Source organism: Balaenoptera musculus, chromosome 5 (assembly GCF_009873245.2).
Source record: "Balaenoptera musculus isolate JJ_BM4_2016_0621 chromosome 5, mBalMus1.pri.v3, whole genome shotgun sequence".
Classification (NCBI taxonomy): domain Eukaryota; kingdom Metazoa; phylum Chordata; class Mammalia; order Artiodactyla; family Balaenopteridae; genus Balaenoptera; species Balaenoptera musculus.
The window spans coordinates 82,618,056-82,641,471 of record NC_045789.1 but is presented as its reverse complement, the minus strand read 5'-3'; the positions used below and the strand labels follow the sequence as shown (position 1 = coordinate 82,641,471).

Here is a 23,416-nt window from a genome sequence, read left to right as displayed (position 1 = left end):
GAAAATGCATAAAACCAAAGGGTCTCAGTAGACTACGAGAAAATGGTATGACCTAACATCTGACCTATTTGGATTCAGAGCATAAAAAAAAAGAGAATATGACTGAAAAATGCAATTTGGAAGTTCAAGTGTTTCGAGTTTGAGGTACATGGTCTAGCCATCACAGTGCATGATTATGAAGAGAGGAAGCACACTTCACTGATGCAGTGTTACACGAGGCATAGATTTTTTTTGCATTAAGGCGGGGATGATTAGAGATTAGAGAGATGTGCCAAAATTCTATGGAGGGATGACCAATCCCAGAGTTTAAAAAAATATGTAGATTAATAAATTGAGGGTATTTTATCTTTCCTGTGAATTTACAGAGAAGAAGTATACTCCTAGGACAATAATTCTAAGTATGAATAAAAAATAATGAGGCTGTTGGGATGCTAAAATATCCACATTTCATAATACTCCCTGGGCCTGAAGAAATAATAATAAAATAATTTTGTGTCACACATGATAGTGGTTTGTTATAAAAAACAAAAATTATCTCTATTCTGTATCTTTTCTTATTCTAGTATATTTTGAAAAATTGTTTGACATATTTTATTATAAAAGCAATAGAGATATAGAATTGGAAAATTTAAAAAATTGCAAAAAGAAGAATTTACATACAACAGTATCACCTATTACCTCCTCATTCACAGATAAAATTATCTTGATATGATGAAATATTTTCTTTTAGCCTTTTATTCATTCACAAACTTAAACCCAGAAGTGCACATATATATACAAATTGTTATTATATCTGTAAATGCAGTTTGATATCCTTCTTTAAATGATCATAGTACTGACATTTAAAATATTAAATTAATGATTTAATTAAATTATATCACTGATATTTTCCTACAGTTTAGACACTTCTTTTAATAATTTATAAATATGTTATCATACAGGCTTATCCTAATTTACTTAACTATTTTCTTATTTTAACAGAAATATAGATGTTTCTTTTATTTTTTAATTGAGGGTAAAGTAATGAACGTCCTAAATCACACATTTTTAGGTGCAGTACTATCCTTTTAGGTTAAATAGTGGAAATGTGTTAGATTTTAGGATACAATTTTTTTAAGACTGAAGATAAGATATATGCTGCCAAATTGGTGTTATAAAAGTTTTTTTCTTAATAAAATTTGTACAATCTTCAGCTTTGTAATAGTGAAGCTTTTTTTTTCCAACTTGACATGACCCTCATTGAGTATTAGAGTATATATAGAAGCTGTGTTATCTGGTGCCATAATGATCAGTGGTTTTCAGTTAAATAGAACAAAAAACAGTTAAAATGGGAATCATAGGTAAATAAATTGAGTTTGTTATATCATATTTGGAAATACAGTATACCAGTTGTCTTCAGGTCTAATTCTGGGGCTTGACTTCTTCAGGGCAGGCTGTTGGAAACAGAAGATAAGTGTGAACAATAGGAACCCTACAAGCATATACAGGAACTCACCTGAGGATTGGAGGCCATGTCAGTTCTCACTAAGTTTAACTTTGACGATGTGGGTGTCCTTCAGGAGAAGCTGGCATCCTTCATCTTGGAGCCAACCCCACACTTGACCCAAGAGTCAGAATCTGAAGGAGGATCAAAGAACATCTGGGGCAGCTGTAGGGTCAGCAGCAACCCCATGCTGACAAGGTAAGTCGTCAAATGACTGACAATGTGAGTCAGCTATAAAAGTACCTGATGACACTGACCCAAACTTCTGAGCACAAAAAAACAATATGGCTGCTGCTTTACTTCAATCCTCTAAACCTAGTGCACAAATGTCTCTTGTGGGCTACCTTAACCAGAAACATACTGGAAAGGGAACTCTGGGGAACCAAGTACAGCCTGGCACTCTGTTGACACTTTACAAAGCCACCACATAAAATCAAGGTCTTTTCTTTGAGATTATTACTATGTTCTTAACATCATTACTTTCTTGAATAAAGCACATCTTCTTTGACTTCCAATTCTGATGTAAGGGAAGTGAGTACTTAAGAACCCTTTAAAAATAATTTGAATGCAGAATCTTGTTAGACTTTTATATATGCATATATATGTATACACACATATATATATATATATATATATATCTCCCCAAATTTTATTTATTTTGTGTCTCCTCCCAAAATGACAGCAATGATTTTTTTTTTAATTTGACATCATTAGGTTACATAAAATTACTTAATTTTATTTTCAGAGAAACAACAATGGTGTTTATTTTTCATTCACATTTTATAAGCATGTCTGATTGTTAAATAAATGAACCAATTATAAGAAAATGTGCCACCAGTTTAAACAGATTTGGGAACAATAGAATGTTGTTAAGCACATGACTCTTTTGGTGGGAGGAGAAGTTCATGACCATAATTGAGAGAAACCTACTAATCACTAATTTTCAGGCTGCCTTGTGCAACCACGGTCAATATATTTTATGGATGAAAAGGGGACATCCTAGCGTGCTGTGCCTGTTAAACAGAGATCTGTCAAGAAAACAACTCCAAATTTATACCAACTTCCATAACATATATGCAGACCTTTTTCTAAAAAATACATATGCATATTTAGACATACATATATAAATACACACAGATATATGCATGTAGATAGATACATAGATATATTAATAGAAAATTAAAAAGGCCCTGGACTGTATCCATAACTATTTGCAGCAGTATGCTGGAGCTGTCTCATACTGGCTTACAAAAGCCAACTGTGTGCATCTTTTCCCAAATCCCCATAAGTCACATCATGTTGGTAGCTTGAAATAAGGCATAGTGGAAATATATACACTATGAATTGACAAACACTATAAATAGGGGTTTGGGGGGGTGGTCATTGCAGGGGAAAAGCCAGTTCTCAAAATTTTAGCAGCGCACAACTTGTTATACATATATGTGCACACACACACACATGCATGCACACACCCAACTATTTTAGAACAACTGCAATATATATGAAACAATTCAGTATTTTAAAGTATCCTCTGGTAAACTATATTTAGTTGTTTCTAAGATATAGATTTTTTGTGTTTTATATCTCTGAAGTTTACGTATGATCTATAATTGATTTTATTTTATAATTGTAATTGGCTAAGGCTTCTTTTCCCCTTGATGTTATAAATATAATGGTATGCCTTATGATCAGCAGTGTCATTTGTTTGATGTCTTCTATGCAATGCGACACATGTAGTGCACGGTTAATCACTATATTTTTGCTGAATTTTTCGTTTGTTTCCAGTTTTTCACAATTACTGATGATGCTATAAATGATATATCATTAGTACACATTTCTTTTATAGTCTCCACCCGGGGACCCACCGATAAGTTACAGATGGCTGCAGCAGCTGCCGTAGTCGATTTGAGCATAAGTAACTCAGGGCCCCGGGACCCCCAACACAGGATTCCATTCAGAGCCAGGTGAGAAAGGAACTTAGAGCTGAAGGAACTCTGAATGGGAGGCTGGAGGCCCCAGGCACCAACAAGGTGCTTGAACCCAAAGAATCCTCTACCCATGGCTGCGCTTGGAGTGTACTTCACCCGCCCACTCACAGGGGTCACCGTGAGGAAGGACCAGAGGGATGCCCACATCAAATGGATCATTCTCTCTCCACTTTTTCACCGACCCAGTAATTGTGCAACAGGGTGAAGCTGAGTATGGACACCATCGCCAATACCTGGACAATATCCTTCTGCATCCGGAGGAGAAGTACCGGGAGATCAAGCTATAGAACAAAGTGTTTCAGGAGCGCATTTACAGCCTGGAAGGGACCCACAAGTTTTTGAGGCCGGCGGCTTCCAGAAGGCGATGCTTCCAGCTTCCAATCAAGAGCGCCCTGAAGAGTTCTGTGTGCTGAGCAAGGCGGCCCTGTTCCAGCCCCGGAGAGTGGAGAGGCACCAGGACCAGCTGCTGCGCCCAGAGCCGGGGTGGGGCACCTGACCCACAGCACCGGATATTCGCCCCTGGCCTCCCAGTTCCACCTGCCGGGTCTTCTTCAGCCTCACAGCAGAGAAGGTCAAACCAGAGCAGAGGCTCAGGTTTGAGGCTAAGGAGGGGCTGAGCGTGGTGTGCACCAAGGCAGTGCAGAAGAAGGAGCTAGAGAGATGCGAAATACACCTACACGCTGCTATGAGTCAGCTCCCCAGACCGCTTCCTCCTCCAATGGACCTTCTAAGCTCGCGGCATATCAGAGAGCTCACAGTACATCAGAGAGCTCACGGTACTGCGTGAATTCATCCTGGAGGCCTTGCAGAGCGACTGGCTGCATTGGAGCTGCTGGCTTCCGGAGCACACAGGTTATCGGAGGACGGGAACCTGGCCTTGAAAGAGTGAGGGCTGATGCCCTCAGCCCTCCTGACTTTCATGTGGGGGTGGCCTTTCTAGAGGACATCAAATCCGTAGGGGCCGAGCAGAATTCCTGTATCCTTAAACCTGAGCTCCTGTCGGCCATGGAGAAAATCTCTTGGAATAAAAGCAGGGCTGGCTTGACCAAAAAAAAAAAAATATATATATATATATATATATATGTATATTTATTTATTTATTTATTTATTCATTATGAGACCATAACTGAAGGATAGATTTAAGCAAGTAGACAGATTGAAAGAAGTAGAATTAGTAGTTCAAGGGCATTTCTATTTTAAATCTTGTCAGATAATGCCAGTTTTACAGTCTCAAAAAAAGATTATCAGGCGCTATTGCAACAGTGGGTATTAACATCATATTTAATTTCCACACAAAACTTTATTGTTTTACTGAATATTTATTTCTTTCTATAGTAAGCACTGAAATAGATTGTTGAACAAGGAAGAATCAAGTTTACCTTATTTTAGGCAGTGGTGGACAGCATACAAGCTAAATAAATAAGAATATATATTGTGTACAAAAAGAAAAGAACTAAAATAAGGTCTTAGAATTTACAGTGAGTTAGTGACTAACTTAAATTGCTGGGCTCCTAGGAAGGAGCCAATGAAGCAAAGATCAGAGGAGGAATATTTTTGGTCTGAAATCACTGAGACAGTATCCATGTTAAATATGTGATAAGAAGGCCAGTGTGTCTGAAACATAGTGGAAAAGTGGGAGAATAATATAGTGCAACATGAGATCAGAAAGGTAAATATGAACAAGATCAGGATAATGAGTTTGAATTTTATTCTAAGAGTAAGAAAGCCGTTGGAAATGTTTTATACAAAGTATAATATAGGCATTTAAGTTATCACCCTGGCCGCTAAGCAAAGAAAAGGTAATAGGAAATCAAAAGTGGAAAAAAGAAAATCCAATTAAAAAGTATATTAGCTTGGGCTGCCATAACAAAATGCTGTAGACTGGGTGGCTTAAACAACAGAGATTTATTTCTCAAAGTTCTAGGGGCTGGGAAATGCAAGATCAGTTGCCAGCATAGTCCGGTTCTGGTGAGAGCTCTCTCTGGCTTGCAGACAGCCCTCTTCTGGCTGTTTCTTCATCTGGCTGAGAGAGGAGAGAGAGAGAAACCTCTCTGGTGTCTCTTCTTATAAGGGCACTAATCCCATTATGAGGGCTCCACCTCATGATATCATCTAAACCAAATTATCTCCCAAAGACCTCATCACTAAATATCATTACATTAAGGGTTAGGGCTTCAAAATATGACTGGGACAGGATAAGGGTGGGAGTGGGGTGAGGGGACCAAACAGAATTCAGTCCCATAGCATTGAAAACAATTGAAAGAGTTTGGGTGAGAACAGATGGTGACTCAGACCAAGATCATATGAAAGGCAGAGAGAAGTAGGAATCTCTCTGAAAGTGGATCTATTCTATTGGTAGCTTTAAGAAGAGCCACTAATGCTAGAGTTAAAAAAGAGATGGTGATGTAAGGGAATTAAATTATTCAAACATAGCTCCAAGATGTTTGGCTTGAGTGATGGAAAGTGGTGCCATTTACGAATATGGAAGACATGGTATGAGCAGATTTAGAGAATTATCAATATTTCTGCTATGGCCAAGTTACCTTTAAGCTACTGAAAGGGGTGAAAATTGCAATATCAAGTAAGTAGTTGAATTTATGAGTTTATATTTTTCTGGAAAAGCTGAGATTGGAGATACAGTCTGAGGAAACAGCATATAGATAGCATTTAATATTAGGCAATTGGATAGAATCACTAAGGAAATGTATAGATAAGTAGAATGTTCAAGACTGAGCCAAGATCAAATAATAATATTCAGAAGCTGAGCAGATGACTAAGTACCAAAAACAGATATTAAGGGAGGCTGACAGAGAAAGAGAAAGAGAAAAATAAGGAGTCAGGAAGCCAAGAGAAGGAAGTATTTAAAGGATGAAGCTGGGGTCCACAGTCTTGACAGTTTAAATGGAGTGCTGTCAGTGGAAGACTTCTGGAATAAAGCATAAATCGAATATGGGGTGGGGAAATGAGGATGCCGAATATGGACAACTATTTAAATAATTTCAGCTAGGAAGTAGAGTGGAAAAAAATAGGGTCATAGCTGAAGGGAAACATAAGGCCAGAAGATATTTTTATCTTAATTGGAGATTCTAGTACATATTTGTATGCTGATGGAAATTATGGCATGGAGGGGGAGAAATCAAGAATGCATGAGAGAGAATAATCGGAGGGCATAAATTGAGAAGGCAAAAATAGATTTGATCAAGAGCTCAGGCAAAACAGATGTTGTTGACAGGGTCAGGGACACAAATCTGTAGTAAAAGAGCTGAAAGCAGAGGATATATATATATAGATGAAGGTAGGTTGGTATATTGGGTGTGAGGATGATGAGAGATTTCACAAAGGATATTCATATAGTACCTTTTCATAATTGCAGAGAGTTTCATTGTACAGCACTAATCTGCACAATTTTTACCATCTTAAAATTACAGAAATATATTCTTCTTTTTCCAGAAATGTACATTTTACATATTTTTCTATTTTAAATCTGAAAAATAATTTTATACTTGGTGTACATTAAATATCTAACTTGATTTTTTTCCCCAATAATTAGCCAGTTATCTTTAAGACATGTTAAAACTGCTTCTTTTCCCCATTACATTAAAATTCAATGTTATTATATACAATGCCACTTTGTGGTAAAATCCCAAAGGCAGACCCAGCACAGGACAGAAACATGGCATTCCCTTGAATCATGCCTTATTTCTTTGGCAGTTCAGATGAGGATCCAAGTCTGAATCAGAGTACAGAGTATGGGTTTAACCTGAAATGCAGATGGGACAACCTAGAATATACATAATCTTGGGCAAAGTTGTACATATTAACACAGATTTCAGCCGGGGTATCACTGTCAAAAACAATCATGATACAATCGATTTGAATATTATTCCATAGCACAAACATTATCTTATTTCCTTTCTATAACTTCACTTGGGACTTTTAGAGTTGGGTGCTGGGTAACATCCATCTTCATAGTTACCTCCTGCCTATGACATGCTGTCCTATTATGTTTTCATTCTCTGTTCAGCCTCATTTGTTTCCTTCTTATTTTTTTATTCTTATACATATTTTTAAAAATTCCCTTATAGTGATGCAATCAGGAATACCATATCCTTCTCATACACTGTCTCTAAGGATCAAAAAGAAAAGGTTGTTTGTGAAGGGAGGAGGAGGACACAGTACTTTGCACCTCAGCCAAATACAAATATTTTACAATATGGGGAACTTTCTATCACCCCATAGTGGTGTTTGGATATATGGTCTCTTCTTTCACATTTCATCCCAAACATGTCCACTCCTAAGAAGTAAGCCCTCCCCCAACCAAATTCTCCCATTTTTGTATGCAGAGATAATTCCTTGCTGTTTCTAATGGGGTTTTTCTTATATATCACCTAGTAATTTTATTTTTTTCTTTCAATATCTGTGTTTAATCCATTGTTGCTTTTAACAGTCTTGACCAAAGGTAAAAAATGAGTAATGAGGAAAGTATGGCAAGACTCTACCTTCGATTTTGTGTGTAAGAGATCGATTGCACAATAAAGAACTGAATGAAAAATCAGCAACAGGAAAGAACAGAATATGAAGACAAGAAATATTTTCTGTGCTCTCAGAAAACAGCCTTGTGGAATGTTACACATGTTTATTTTATTTCTAGCTATGCTGCATTTATTTACAACAAAATATCACTGAAAGCAAAACCAAAATCTCCTTCAGAATTGAAACAGGTATACATAGCATGTTTTAAATTAAATTGCTGACTTTGGAGAGGAAGAGTCCCTTTTATTAGATCATGTTTCCCCAAAAGAAACAAAAGGAGAGGACTTGAATTGAGGTGGTTAATTTCAGTGATGTCCCAGGGAGCAGAGATGAGGAATCTGGAGGAGAAATACAAAGCAGCATAAAGGTACATTATATAAGTGGCTGATCTATTGATTCCTTAAGCTAAAGGTAGAAAATTAATAGAATATCCAATTGCAATATAATCTGGAAGAGGAAAAATATGCCTTAGATATCTCTAAATCAAAGACTTTAACTATAACCTGGGAAAATCCTACTGAGGGAAAAGTTTAATCAAAAAATTCTCTAATTCTCTCATGCCAAAAGTGAATAACTCAAGCTCTTGGAAGGTGATAACACAAGGTTCAAACAAAATCTTCTGAATCTATAAGTATTTTGGAAGTATAATGAACATTCAGTTTTAGAGTTAATAAGTTTACTTGACTACTTTATATGCATATTAAAGATTCATTTCTCCCAGTTTATCCTTTAGATGGAAATACAAAGAAACCATTTTAGAATTTAATGTCAAGGGAAAATCTCTAATGACTATGGTAAGTTCCTTGTCATCCTCTTATAAAACAAAGAATGTTGCCCACCATCCAGTTCTACAAGAATCAAGTCATTAGCCATTACAGTTGCTGACATGTCGACTTAAAAAATACTCACAACCTAAAAGATGAGAGTTATGTTTTATTTGGCTGGAATCTTTAGGACTTCAAGCCTGGGAGGCAGTATCTCAAGTAACCCTGAGAGACCCGCTCTGAGGAGGCGAGGGGGGAGCCAGTTTATATAGCAGTTTTGCAATAAAGGACAGGTAGTCATAACATCAAAAGATTATTGTTAAATAAAGAAAACCAGGTATGTCAAGTTAAGGAATTTAGCACCTTTCTGTATATGGGAAGATGCAAGAGTCTGGGCTCACTGAAATCATTCCTTTGATATGCACCTCAGCTATCTGGGGCCATATCCTGTGTTTTCACATCCTGAGTTTCCTCAGGGCTCACCATCAGGAGTGGCTGCAGTCTGATAGCTGGTAGATGGCAAGTATTCTTTCCTTCCTGAGTTACCTCAGGGCTCACAGGCTCATGGTGGAGGGCTGCAATCCTTTGTTTACTGATGACTATGACGCCCTTTGTTCACTGATATGGCAAGCAATATTCCATTTATCACATACAACACACTCTGAAGGAATTCAGGGTGAGGATCAGGATGAGGCACTCTGTGCTCTGGGAAAACAGACAGAACAGGCCTTCAGATAGTTACATATTTTAGGAGAAATTTGAATGAACCTGAATTCTTGCATCCTCCCATACTTAGAAAAGCTCTAAAATCATTACTTGAGATATCTATTCCTCATTACCAGCAGTAACCTTCTACCAAGATGTATGCTTGATTACAAGTGCCTCTTTGCCAAAATCATACATATACTGACCTCCCCACCTCTCCCTCTCACCAACTCTTTGGAACAGTTTCTCAGAGTTCTCTGAAAGGCTGTCTCCTGGGCTATCCTCCTCAGTAAGACACAATAAACTCAACCCACAGCTCTTACGTGGTGTGTTTTTTCCCAGGTCAACACTCAAATTTGTCTTCAAATTTCAAGTGTAACTCTCCCATTTGAAAATGATCACTTATGAAAGAATTAATAAATACCGCTCAAAAGATTTTCTTCTTACATGTCTCCTGGTCTAAATTTCCTCTGTTGAATTTTTTTTAAATGGATTTTGAAAATAATAATAATCATTATTCTAATATGCCCTAGAAGGGATTTACCAACTTTTAGCTTCTACCTTCCACAAATACAGAGTGAAAGTGGTCTACATGTTGTTTTACATTTAAACACCTGGGCAAATGAATCCACATTTCTTATGTGTTATACAAAAACCATGAAATTGAATGCTTTAAGAAATTATTGTTTCTTTTTAAAAAAGATCAGTGCTATTTAGTATACTTTTGCATATATTAAATAGGCAAAGTTATAAGGTGTGGTTAATGATTTTATTCTTTAGTGTGGGAGATGACTTACAATTCTTTAACCACCCCCAACTCTCTCTCTCTCTGTCTCTCTCACATACACAGACACACACACACACAATGTTCAATGTGTATATTCGGTTTAGCTTAATTACTTCAAGCACAGTTATTATTTCATAGTCATGTATTTTTAGTGCCGTTTTAAATGTGTATAGCAAAACAACATCTGTTTAATATCCTTATTTTAAACTTTATATAGATAGCTTAAAAATCTTAAACTAATCTTCACAAGATATTTTCAGAGTAACACTGGGCATGTATGACAGAGGTATTCAGCTGCTTTCATTTTCACACAAATGTGGGAATGGAAGCCTCAGGCAATGTGAATAGCAGCTCTTCAAACTTCAAAGTATCTGTGAAGGATTCTTGCTCTGCTCTTGCCATCATGAATTGGCCTATGCTTGGGGAGCAACTGAAATTAAATAGCCTCCGAATAGTAAAAAGTGAAAAGCTCTAGTTCTGAGCATGAACATACTCTATCACAGTAGTGGCAAAGGAGAAGTGTTGATAGAGCAAAATAACAGAGCTGACAAGAGGGACATGACATTCTGTATTCAGAGTATATCTTTTCCAGACAACATTTAATTGTAAGCATATTTCTTCAGGTTTCCTACTCTTTTAGAATAAATACGTGCATGTGGTATATTTATAGGTATATAGGCATACACACATGCACATATGTAATAATCATTATGCACTATTACAAGATAAATGCATCCTTGGAAATCCTTTAAGTGTATTAAGCAATTGTTATACTTCCTAACTTCAGCACTGTAAAGAAATCCCCTAGAATTAGGCACAAAATTATATGATGCCTATTAAAAGTGCAATAAACTTTCACTTTTCTGAGATGACATACATCTATTAGCATGGATGATTAACATGTTTTTCATCCTCCAAATCATCTTTCTTTATTTTATCCTAAGTTATACACTTTTAATTTTATTTGGCTTAATCTGAATTATAGGGAAAAGTCAATCTGAAATTCAGAGTTAGCTGTTCACATTGAGAACCAAAAAACCACACACACACACACACACACACACACACACACACACGCAAACACACAGACAGGTCTTATTAGTCACATGACTTGATTATTAGCATAATTAGTACCATGATTGTCCTACTCCACTGTCTTCCTATATGACATTACTATTTTAGGGAACTCTTTACCAGGATAATAACTGATGCAAATAACTTAATTGTTAATTTAAGGAATTCCTGACAAGCCATTTAAGACTGCTCAACTTTTCAAGAGGGAGAATCAAATGACTGTTTGCACACCAAGATGCTCCAAAATCCTTGCCCCAAAACTTGCTATAACAATCTATCCCAAACTATTGTATCATGATCCTTATCCAAAGCCAATCAAGCCCTTGGATTGAAAGACTCAGTTTAAGCCAAACCACCAAATGTCATAAACATGCAGACTCTGCACTTTCCACTCTAGGGTGCTACTAAGCCTCGGACAACGTTGTGCTCCCCTTCGCCACAGGAAGCCATAAACTCAGCTCTGCCTTGTCAAGAGTACAAGACGGAGCCAGCATGCAGCATCCAAGTGGCTGATGTATATTTAGGTAACTGCCAGGAAAAGACGGTTGTGAGGGGCCGAGACAGGAGATACGCTCCTAGGTCCATAGTTATTCTCAACCATTTAAGAAAAAAATAGTTGATGTGATGCTCAACCCAGCTTACATAGGATCCAATCTAATCTACCAATGAAGTATTTATATGACATAATCTATAGTGATGTAGCTTAGATTTTCTCTAAGATGCTATTGATCTTACGTTTTTTAAAATATTGTATTCAAAATTTTCCTTGTATTCCTCTTAACTCTAACTTATTCCAAACACACATAGTCAAAATAAGGAAGAAGAAGGAGGAGGATGAGGAAGGGGAGGGCAGGGGAGGGGAGAAGAGGAAGAGGAGAAGAAAAGAAAGAAGAAACCTGTATCTGACTCTCTGTATAGGAAAAAGGAAAGTGTTAAAATGAGGGAATATACAAAACTAAGGTTTGGATTGCACTTTGGCACTCATTTGAAATCAGAGAGTCTTTCTGGGAAACAAAACTTTTTGAACAATGCTGGAAATCATGGTTACCAGAAGAATCTTGAATTATTTGAGTGGGAAAGTTACTTCAAATGAGGATTTAAACTGTTTCCATATATAGTGATTATAATTTGTTACATATGATTTTATTATTTTTGCGTGATTTCAATTGTTACAGTATTGTCTGTAAGATTTTTCTCTCTGTATCCACCCCCCATCCTCATCCCTGTATGTGTCCCTTTCCCTAGCCCTGAACCTCTCTGGGATAGACTGTGTTGTCTGAAAGAACTGGAACTGAATTGTGGAAATCTGATGAGTTGCATACAATGCTTAGTAAAGTATCTGGTACACAGTAATCATTTGATAACTACAGGCTGACATTACTGTCAGCTTTGCATTTGTTTATTTATAAGCAGGATTTTTTTTCCTCTTAAGCACTTCTCTATTCAATGTAAAATATTGGAAAACACAGAAATATATAATGAAAAGAATCAGTAATTATCCCACAATTCAGTATAAACATTTGGTAAACATTGTTAACATTTGGTATATTTCCCTCTTCTTTTAAATTAATCTTTCCAAATGTATATTGGTATATATTTACATGATTTTAAAATTTAAATGTTGAATATAAATTTTTATATTCTGTCATAGTTCATATAATATTATTACATTAGAATTTTTATGCTCAACACTTTTTCAAAAGTATGATCTTATTGTTTATATAGTTTGTGAATGTTTATAAACTACTCATACTTATATATTTCTATCACATTCATCTTAAGATATGGTATATTTTTCACTTTATTAAATGTTATAGAATTATGTTAAAAGCATCACAGCCCTACTAAATGACCCTCTTTAGGCCAAAATTCTTACACAGTACTCTATTTTTTAGCAAATGTTAGTGTTGTGGGCTCTGAATTCATAGTGCCAGGGCTTGAATCTATCAATTATTAGCTATTTACTTTGAATTTTTAAACTTCCTGTTGCTCATGTTTTATCTAGAAAATAGGAAAAAAAAACCTCACAAAAATATGGTGGAATTAAATAATATAATTCATTCAAAGTATTTACTGAATCACATAATTATTCAGTAAAATTCATCAATTTACCTCATAAGCAAATTAACTAATTAATAAAACAAAAAAATAATAAAATTTTGAAATGTATTCTTTGGTTAATAAAGTCATTAATTTTAGAATAAAATACATTTTAAAGTTTTATTTATATTTATCTATTTGCAACTTTTCTGAAACTTTCTATATGTATCCTCTGCTAACCATCCCCCATGTGCTATAACTGCTCTCTAAATTTTTTGGTAATTCAGCCATGACACCTTATTTGAAAACTGTCATTTTCTCTTTCTATTACTTCACTACTTCTCTATGTGTAACATGATATCAGTGAACATTCTCAAATTACTAAGAATATACTTAAAATTCAGCTTGGGTTCCTACTTCACAAATTTAGTTGGTAGTCACTGTAAGTGGAGAGGTTTATAAAGTGGTTTCATTCATTCTGTTTCCAAAATAATCTCTACAGTTAAACAGAGAAGAGTATTAAAATACAGACAGGCATGCACACACTCACACACAAACACACACACACACACGCACCATCAGAGCTATTGAAATTCTCATAAGGTAGATAAATGCAGACAATCATGAGTAATGTAAAGTCACCATCTCTGGAGCAAAATGAGCATCAGATGTGAAGTCAGTTACCCCTAAGGAACAATGAAACTGTAGGTAGCTTCAAATACTTAAATTAAATCACATTCTAATATGCAATATACTCTCTGAGAGAAATAATTAAAGAGGAATTAGCTTTTTCAGTCCTCTAGGATACCATTTATTATGTACTTGAATTAAACAAAAACATATTTATGGGATTATATATCTGTACACACATAGGTATGCATGTAAGTGTGGATGTTTTAGTTTGCTATTATTGTTGGAACAAATTACCACAAATTTAGTGTTTTAAAAAACCCATAAATTTATTATTTCACAGTTTTATAAGTACAGTAGTAACCTTAATTTTGTCTACAAAGTCTCTTTTCCAGTGGAAGATATATTCACATGCATAACATCTGGCAGTGAAGGTCATGGGAGACAAAATCTCACCTACCACAGCAGAAGAATCTTCACTTTTTATATACATTTTCAAAACATATTATTTGAAGTGTAAATTGTATGACAGGAAACATGCTAAGGATTTTACCTTAAATTATTTTATTTAATCCTCACAATGTGTTTGCTAAATAAGTATTACTAGAGACATTTCATAGATGAGGATGCATCTATTCAAACTGATTAACTAACTTGTCCAGTAAAACAAAATGAGTTTAAGATCAGCCTGAATTTGAACCTAGAGCTACCTGACACTAAAACTCAGACTTCTAACTACTCTGCTTTTTATTAGTGACAGCAAACAGACACTCACGTGAAGATTCTTATAAGTTAGCTCAGGTCTAAATATGAAGTAATAAATCAATTGTTGAATTAACTTTTGAATATGTCAATAGATTTAACAATAAGTTATATGTGGGGTGCCATGATTACAATTACACACACACACACACACACACACACACATATTATTGTGGCATGAAGGTTTTATTTTAGAAAAAAAATTACTATTTTCAAAGCAGCTATATCAATTCACCAATGAATTATTGCAATTAAATCTAATTTTTAAAGCTTTTACAAAGCACTAAAGCATTCTTTTTTTTTTTTAAAGGAATTCCTTTATTTTTATTTATTTTTATTTATTTTTTATTTATTTATTTTTGGCTGTGTTGGTTCTTCGTTTCTGTGCAAAGGCTTTCTCTAGTTGCGGCAAGCGGGGGCCACTCTTCATCACGGTGCGCGGGCCTCTCACTATCGCGGCCTCTCTTGTTGCGGACCACAGGCTCCAGACGCGCAGGCTCAGTAATTGTGGCTCACGGGCCTAGTTGCTCCGCGGCATGTGGGATCTTCCCAGACCAGGGCTCAAACCCGTGTCCCCTGCATTGGCAGGCAGATTCTCAACCACTGTGCCACCAGGGAAGCCCCTCAAGCATTCTTCTTGAACTTTATTTCTAAAGAAGTATAAAATTCAAAGAATCTTTATGGTTTTCTACTTTCTAAAATTTTTCTCATTCTCTCTACCTCTATTTTGTACCTCTATTTTTGCATCAGCACATGAAAACAGTGAATTTATTGTAGAAAATAGTACACTTATGTAACTTATGGAAACTGATCTCCTAATTCATGTTTAGTGCAATTATATATCTTCCTTATGTCTCCAGGAACAAATCATTCTCTAATCATCTAATATTGCCTATGCATTTTAGATAATATTCATGATTATAGAAATTTGTGCATGGGCACAAGGAAAAGAGTTTTAAATAACTATTCTCCAGTAAATTATCATGCTATTTGTCTTATTTGATTTTACTCACTTTTATCGATGAAAGTGTCTGGGCAAATATATTATCAAGCTTGTCTACCTTTGCCCCACACTTCAAACATATAGTGTTCATATGCTGTCAGTTACACATTTGCATCCTTTCAAAACACATAGCAGACGCTACAGCCTCATGTATCTGTGAATACAGTCAATGTCTGTCATTCTTGTTACTCACAAGACAATGTTATTGCTCAAGGGAGGTGGTAACATTGTTATTCCTTGGTTGTTATCTGTCTGGAAGTAAGCCACTCACAGAGAAGAATTACGTTGGATTCCACTTGCTTGTCAGCTTTGTCACATCTTTTTCCTCTGGCTATATACATTGTGATTATGTTTTCATCATTTTCTGCTGATTATATTACTGAGGGTCCTTTCTACAGTGACAGTTCCTGTTTGACATTAATTTTAACCAGATCTGAGTTTGGGAACAAATAACAACAATTTGGAGGACTGTACTATTCTTCTCATGATACACTTCCTATAAATCAGAAGTCCATTGTATAGTTCAGAACGACTCCAAATTGTATACTGTGTTTATTTTGGGGAGGTTACAAAATTTGCATGTGATTTTCAGTGAATTAGTGTTAGACAGATTTTATGAATGTATTTTTCCAATCAATTTTGGTATACACAGCTAACTTTTTGTCGGCTTGTTCTAGGTATACGATAGAGTACAATAACAGAGTCAGCTATATGAGAGGTCAGATTGCTGAACCTGGCATTCCCATCCTTTATGGTAATAATATTATATACTCCAGATTATCTAATTCTTAGATATTCTATCAAAATTTAAAGAGAAGATGTCAGAATTTCCCAGTTAAGAGCCTCTAAAAACCAAATCATTATTAGATGATTAGGGATTGACTCTGAATAAAGTAGAAATTATTTTAGAAAGTTTATATCATGTCATAATTTTTAAATATGGTGCTGAGTAGTTGCACTGCTATTTTATAGGCATGTAATATAAAGAGATGTTTTTATCATCTACATAAATCCTAAAATTACTATGTTCAAAAGTAATAAAAGAATGGCAGAAGGAAAAGGCCATTTCATGTGTCACTAAGCACCTATAATTCTTCTCCAGGCATAGTACTAATGTCTGACTTTTTTACTTACTTATTTACTAACTTACTTGGTGTCTTTTCTTCATGACCCTCTCTTTCTCAAATTGTAGGTATATTAAGCAGTAGGGTTTCATAGAAAGATTACACCTTATCTTCTTTGCCTCAAAACTGGATCCCTTTTTTAAACTGATACATTTTAGTGGATCTTATGGTTTAAAACTATTACAGTATTCTTTCTTGCTATTATATGCAAAGAGACCCTTAAGATTGAAAAACCTGAGACCTTAAAATTCTGCACTCTATGTCCTTTCAGTCTTTTCTAGCAAAGTGAATAATTGCCATATGAGTTGATCTATTCCATGTAATAACTTGTTATCAGCAGTAAGACCAAACAATGCACGCTAACATGTTGGCTTTCCCATCACCACCAGAGAGAGACAGTCTCAGTAGGTACCAGTTCTGCCTTCCAAGGTAATGGAGGCAATAGGTCTACATCATCCCAGGCAGGACCACCTATTTCTGGTTGCCTGCCTCCCAACTACCTAGCCAATGCCAATGCCACTTACTTTAGGTTATTTTTTTTTTCAGAGACCATTCCTTTAAATAATCAACTGCTGTGTTAGTTAGTGTAGCCCTAGCTTCTGCAGTGAAGAAAATATCAGTGGAAGGTTATTTCTCTCTGATGTTCCTGGCCAGCAGTTGCTTTTACCCCACAAGACAATTGGGGGAAACAGATTCCTTCCATGTCATAGCTCCTCCACCACTGTCAAAATAAGCAATCTGCGAAAAAAGAGAACAAGGTGAAAGCACACATACACATTAAGTGCCTTAGCCTAGAAATGTTTCATTTCACAACATCTTGCATCTCGTTAGCAATAACTCATCATCTGACCCACCAATATGCACAGGCTGAGAAATATAGGATCTGACTGGGCAGCTGTTTCATGGTCATGTTGCTACACTGTGGATGGAGGGGCAAAATGTTAATAAATATGTAATCTTGTCTAGGAGATACGTGTGGGAGTGCAGATGTAGGTGTGAAAGAAGTGTATTTTGTGTTGGTCCAGGAAGAATTGAGAGTGTATTACATATACTATTTGAAAAAAAAGAAAAAAGTTGAGTGAGAATATTATTTTTCCATATAGACAAAAATATTTAAGCAAGGGAAACAACAGTACTGACTTCATAGGGTTGTTCTGAAAATTAAATGGATTTATGAAGCAATTATATATATATATATAAACTATGGTTCTTTGCTAGTACTCCTTTTTCTTATTACTATCAATAAAAGTTGAGGCTTTATCATATATATGTATTCAGAAAGATTGATCATAAAAATATTCTGAATATTGTTATATAATAATATTAGATCAAACTGCATAAAATTGCCATTTTTATAGGTTAAAAAAAGTTCAAATATCTGCAAGTAATTGCCAGTCAGATCGAATGTGATAGGCAGGACGTTTTGGCTCCATGACCTTCACCCATTGGTGTTACTACTATAAATACTTAAATGAGTTACTTTACATAGCAAAAGAACTTTTAAGATGGAATTAAAGTTGTTAATCAGCGAACCTTAAAATGAGATTATCTTGGATTATCTTTGGCCCAATATAAGCTATAGGCCCTTAAAACCAGAGGAGAAAGGCACAAGTGTCAGAGAGAGATATGTAGCAAAAGTGAAAGGAGAACAGAAAGGCATGAGAAGAACTCAACCCATCTTTGCTGGCTTTGAAGACAAAGGGAGCTAGGCCCAAAAAAATGCAGGGGGTCTCTAGCAGCTAAGAACAAGGCCTGGCAGACAGACAGCAAGAAAATCAAGATCTCAGTCCTACACCCACAATGAATTGAATTCTGCCAATAACCTGCTTGGGCATGGAAGTAGATTCTAGAGTCTCCAGTAACGAACTCACCTCTGCTGACATATTGATTGTAGCCCAATGAGACCCATGTCAAACATCTGACCCACAACTGTGAGACTATAGATTTGTGTTGTTTTAAATCACTGTTTGCAATTTTTTAAAACAGTAATAGAAAACTAACACCTTACCTTTTAAATATATTTTTAGACTAACCACTTATTCTACCCTTTCTTTCTATAATAGTCATGTAACTCTTCTGTTTGCTTGCACTGTTACCCAGTCAAAGCTATTTTCCATAAGATAGGCTGAAGAATCCCTTAAAAATATGAATCAAATGTTGTCATTGTCTTGTCTCAGCCTCTCCACTGGCTTTCCATAATAGATTTACTGAAATCCAAAATTCTTTTTGACATCTATGAAGTCTCACATTTTCCACCAACTAAGCTCTTTCTATAAAGTGACTCAAACACTATAGCCTTCTTTCTGTTTCTTAAGCATACCAAACTCATGTCCATCTCAAGAAATTTTTATGTGCTCTTCTCTTCAACCTGCAGAGTTCTCTCTCCAATATTGGCATGTTTTCTCCATATTTATTTCTTCGGGTCTGTGGAAGGTAACTTTCACATGATTGACATAAATGGCACCTCTTTCCCATTATTCTGTACCAATGCATCCTGCTTTATTTTCCTTTATAACACTTAGCACTCCCCCAAATTATTTACATTTTGTTTATAATTTATTTACTAAATTCCAGGAGAGCAAAACTTTTGTTTATTTCATGTAGCATTGTATTCATAGAGCCTAGAAAAGTTCCTGAAAACACAGTAGTAGGTGTTCAATAAATATGTGGCAAACCAATGTTGGTTTATGACACTATAATTTGGGTGAAGGACTCTGTATCACATTCATCTTAGAGTACAGAAGAATCGATGTGGCTAAATATTGAAGTGATAGTAAGATAGTATCCTCAAAGCTGGAAAACAACAGCAGAACTATTAGAAAGATCTGTTCTCAGATATCACTGGTTAAATCTTCAACTCTTCCTGTAAGCCCCTAGATTTACATTTTGAGTCTTTGAGTCCCTTCCTCTACTCATACTATGCTCTTGCTTTGAATGATCTCATCTGCAACCCATTTGTAACTTTCTCGAAGCCAAATTTCTTCTTTCTGTTCCAGAACATTGGACCCAGCCTTTCATTATCACTGTGAGTATACCATAGAATAAATATATTGCTTCTTATTTCATGAAGGAAAGTAGTCTGAAAGAGTCGACACTAACAATATCCTCAACACTCCCTCTACAAAAATGGCTACTTATGTTCCCTACCTCAATGACTGCCCAAGAATCCATTTAGAATCCCAACTACAAATTAAGCACTATCCTTCATTGCTCCATTACTCATCCTGCTCCGCATCAGCTTCCCCATCAATCATTACTATTTGTCCAATCCAACTATTTATTATGTCTAAAATCTGTCCACTTATTTTCACTACTAACATTTTAGTACAAATTTTCATCATTTTTTATAGGTTATAGCAACAGCTGTGCAACCATCTTCATTCAGGACCTAACTATAAGCCATTCTCCACAAGCAGCCAGATTGATATTCTAATAGTGAAGCTGATCATCTCCCTGTTCCAGTCTTTCTTAAAAGCCTTGTAATGTCTCACCACATATGTCTCAGAAACTATACAAAAAAGTGTTAGCTTAAAATAAGAACCATATTATTTCCTCACAAATCTGTGGGTCAGCAATTTGGGCCAGACTTCTCTGGATTGTTCTTTTATTGGTCTCTCCTAGTCATGCATATGGCTACAGTTCTCTGGTGGCTTCAGTGGAACTGGGTGATCTAAGACGGCCTCATGCACATATCTGGTATTTGGTTCTGACTGTTGGCTGCACTTCTCTGTCCAGTAGCCAATTAGCTTACAATTCGATAGATGAGACTTCTTTAGGTGGCAACCTCAGAACAGTAGGAGAAGGAAAGCAAAAGGTTCAAGGCTTCCTGAGGTCTGAACTTGGCAGCCACACTAAATCACCTCTGCCATGTTCTGTTGATCAGAGCAATTCACAAGGCTGTACCAGATTCACAGAAAACAAATATCACATTTTGATGGGATGTATGGCAAAGTCAGTTTACAAAAATTCATGCCAACAGAGATGGAAAGATTTTTTTTCTGGCCATCTTTGTAATAATTTACCACAGTCTCCCACAAGACACAATTTTAAAATTACTCTAAGCCCACTCCATACTTGGGCATTAGGTTTCATCTCCTACCAATCCCCATTTCATAATCTGTGCTCCACTCATTTGCTACTAGCCACAAAAACGCCGGCTCTCTGACCAAACCATGCTCTCTTACAACTTTGAGTTTTAATCTCACCACCTTATTTCCAGATCTTCTCCTTGCAAGATCTCTTCTCCAGCAAAATTAACTTTTATTATCTTAGCAATATATAACTTGCTAATTCACACCTGCAAAATTGAACCAGCACTTGGTGTTTGTAAGAGCCAGGGCTAGACAGTCTCTTCCTTGCATCTTCAACTGCCTTAGTCCCCATCTCCCTCTAAAACTCTAAAAAGCAATTACTTCTTTCAGGAAACATTCTTTAAAACTTGCTCACTTTCCACTTAATATTTGTTTAGGTGCTTCTTATATATAGTTACTCCCAACAGTATTTTTTTTTAAAACATCTTTATTAGAATATAATTGCTTTACAATGGTGTGTTAGTTTCTGCTTTATAACAAAGTGAATCAGTTATACATATACATACGTCCCCATATCTCTTCCTTCTTGCATCTCCCTGCCTCTCACCCTCCCTATCTCACTCCTCTAGGTGGTCACAGAGCACTGAGCTGATCTCCCTATGCTATGCGGCTGCTTACCACTAGCTATCTATTTTACATTTGGTAGTGTATATATGTCCATGCCACTCTCTCACTTTGTCCCAGCTTACCCTTCCCCCTCCCTGTGTCCTCAAGTCCATTCTGTAGTAGATCTGCATCTTTATCCCCATCTTGCCCTTAGGTTCTTCTGACCATTTTTTTTTTCTTTTTCTTTTTTTAGATTCCATATATATATGTTAGCATATGGTGTTTGTTTTTCTCTTTCTGACTTACTTCACTCTGTGTGACCGTCTCTAGGTCCATCCACCTCATTACAAATAACTCAGTTTTGTTCCTTTTTATGGCCGAGTAATATTCCATTGTATATATGTGCCACATCTTCTTTATCCATTCATCTGTTGATAGACACTTAGGTTGCTTTAATGTCCTGGCTATTGTAAATAGAGCTGCAATGAAAATTTTGGTACATGATTCCTTTGAATTATGGTTTTCTCAGGGTATATGCCCAGTAGTGGGATTGCTGGATCGTATGGTAGTTCTATTTGTAGTTTTCTAAGGAACCTCCATACTGTACTCCATGGTGGCTGTATCAATTTACATTCCCACCAACAGTGCAAGAGGGTTCCCTTTGCTCCACACCCACTCCAGCATTTATTGTTTGTAGATTTTTTGATAATGGCCATTCTGACCAGTGTGAGATGATATCTCATTGTAGTTTTGATTTGCATTTCTCTAATGATTAGTGATGTTGAGCATTCTTTCATGTGTTTGTTGACAATCTGTATCTCTTCTTTAGAGAAATGTCTATTAAGGTCTTCTGCCCATTTTTTGATTGGGTTGTTTGTTTTTCTGATATTGAGCTGCATGTGTTGCTTGTATGTTTTGGAGATTAATCCTTTGTCAGTTGGTTCATTTGCAAATATTTTCTCCCATTCTGAGGGCTGTCTTTTCATCTTGTTTATGGTTTCCTTTGCTGTGCAAAAGCTTTTAAGTTTCATTAGGTCTCATTTGTTTATTTTTGTTTTTATTTCCATTTCTCTAAGAGATGGTTTCAGAAAGGGTCTTGCTGTGATTTATGTCATAGAGTGTTCTGCCTATGTTTTCCTCTAAAAGTTTGATGGTGTCTGGCCTTACATTTACGTCGTTAATCCATTTTGAGTTTATTTTGGTGTATGGTGTTAGGGAGTGTTCTAATTTCATTCTTTTACATGTAGCTGTCAAGTTTTCCCAGCACCACTTATTGAAAAGGCTGTCTTTTCTCCACTGTATATTCTTGCTTCCTTTATCAAAGATAAGGTGACCATATGTGCGCGGGTTTATCTCTGGGCTTTCTATCCTGTTCCATTGATCTATATTTCTGTTTTTGTGCCAGTACCATACTGTCTTGATTACTGTAGCTTTGTACTATAGTCTGAAGTCAGGGAGCCTGATTCCTCTAGCTCCGTTTTTCCTTCTCAAGATTGCTTTGGCTATTCGGGGTCTTTTGTGTTTCTGTGAAAATTGTGAAATTTTTGTTCTAGTTCTGTGAAAAACTGCACTGGTAGTTTGATAGGGATTGCATTGAATCTGTAGATTGCTTTGGGTAGTAGAGTCATTTTCACAATGTTGATTCTTCCAATCCAAGAATATGGTATATCTCTCCATCTATTTGTATCATCTTTAATTTCTTTCATTAGTGTCTTATAATTTTCTGCACACAGGTCTTTTGTCTCCTTAGGTAGGTTTATTCCTAGATATTTTATTCTTTTTGTTGCAATGGTAAATGGGAGTGTTTTCTTAATTTCACTTTCAGATTTTTCATCATTAGTGTATAGGAATGCAAGAGATTTCTGTGCATTAAATTTGTATCCTGC

General features: G+C 36.0%; 1 pseudogene; it reads left to right on the top strand.

Annotated features, from left to right (window-relative positions):
• The first annotated feature begins 1,511 nt into the window (after positions 1–1,511).
• Positions 1,512–23,416, top strand: part of LOC118895326 — a 49,676-nt pseudogene continuing 27,771 nt past the window's right edge.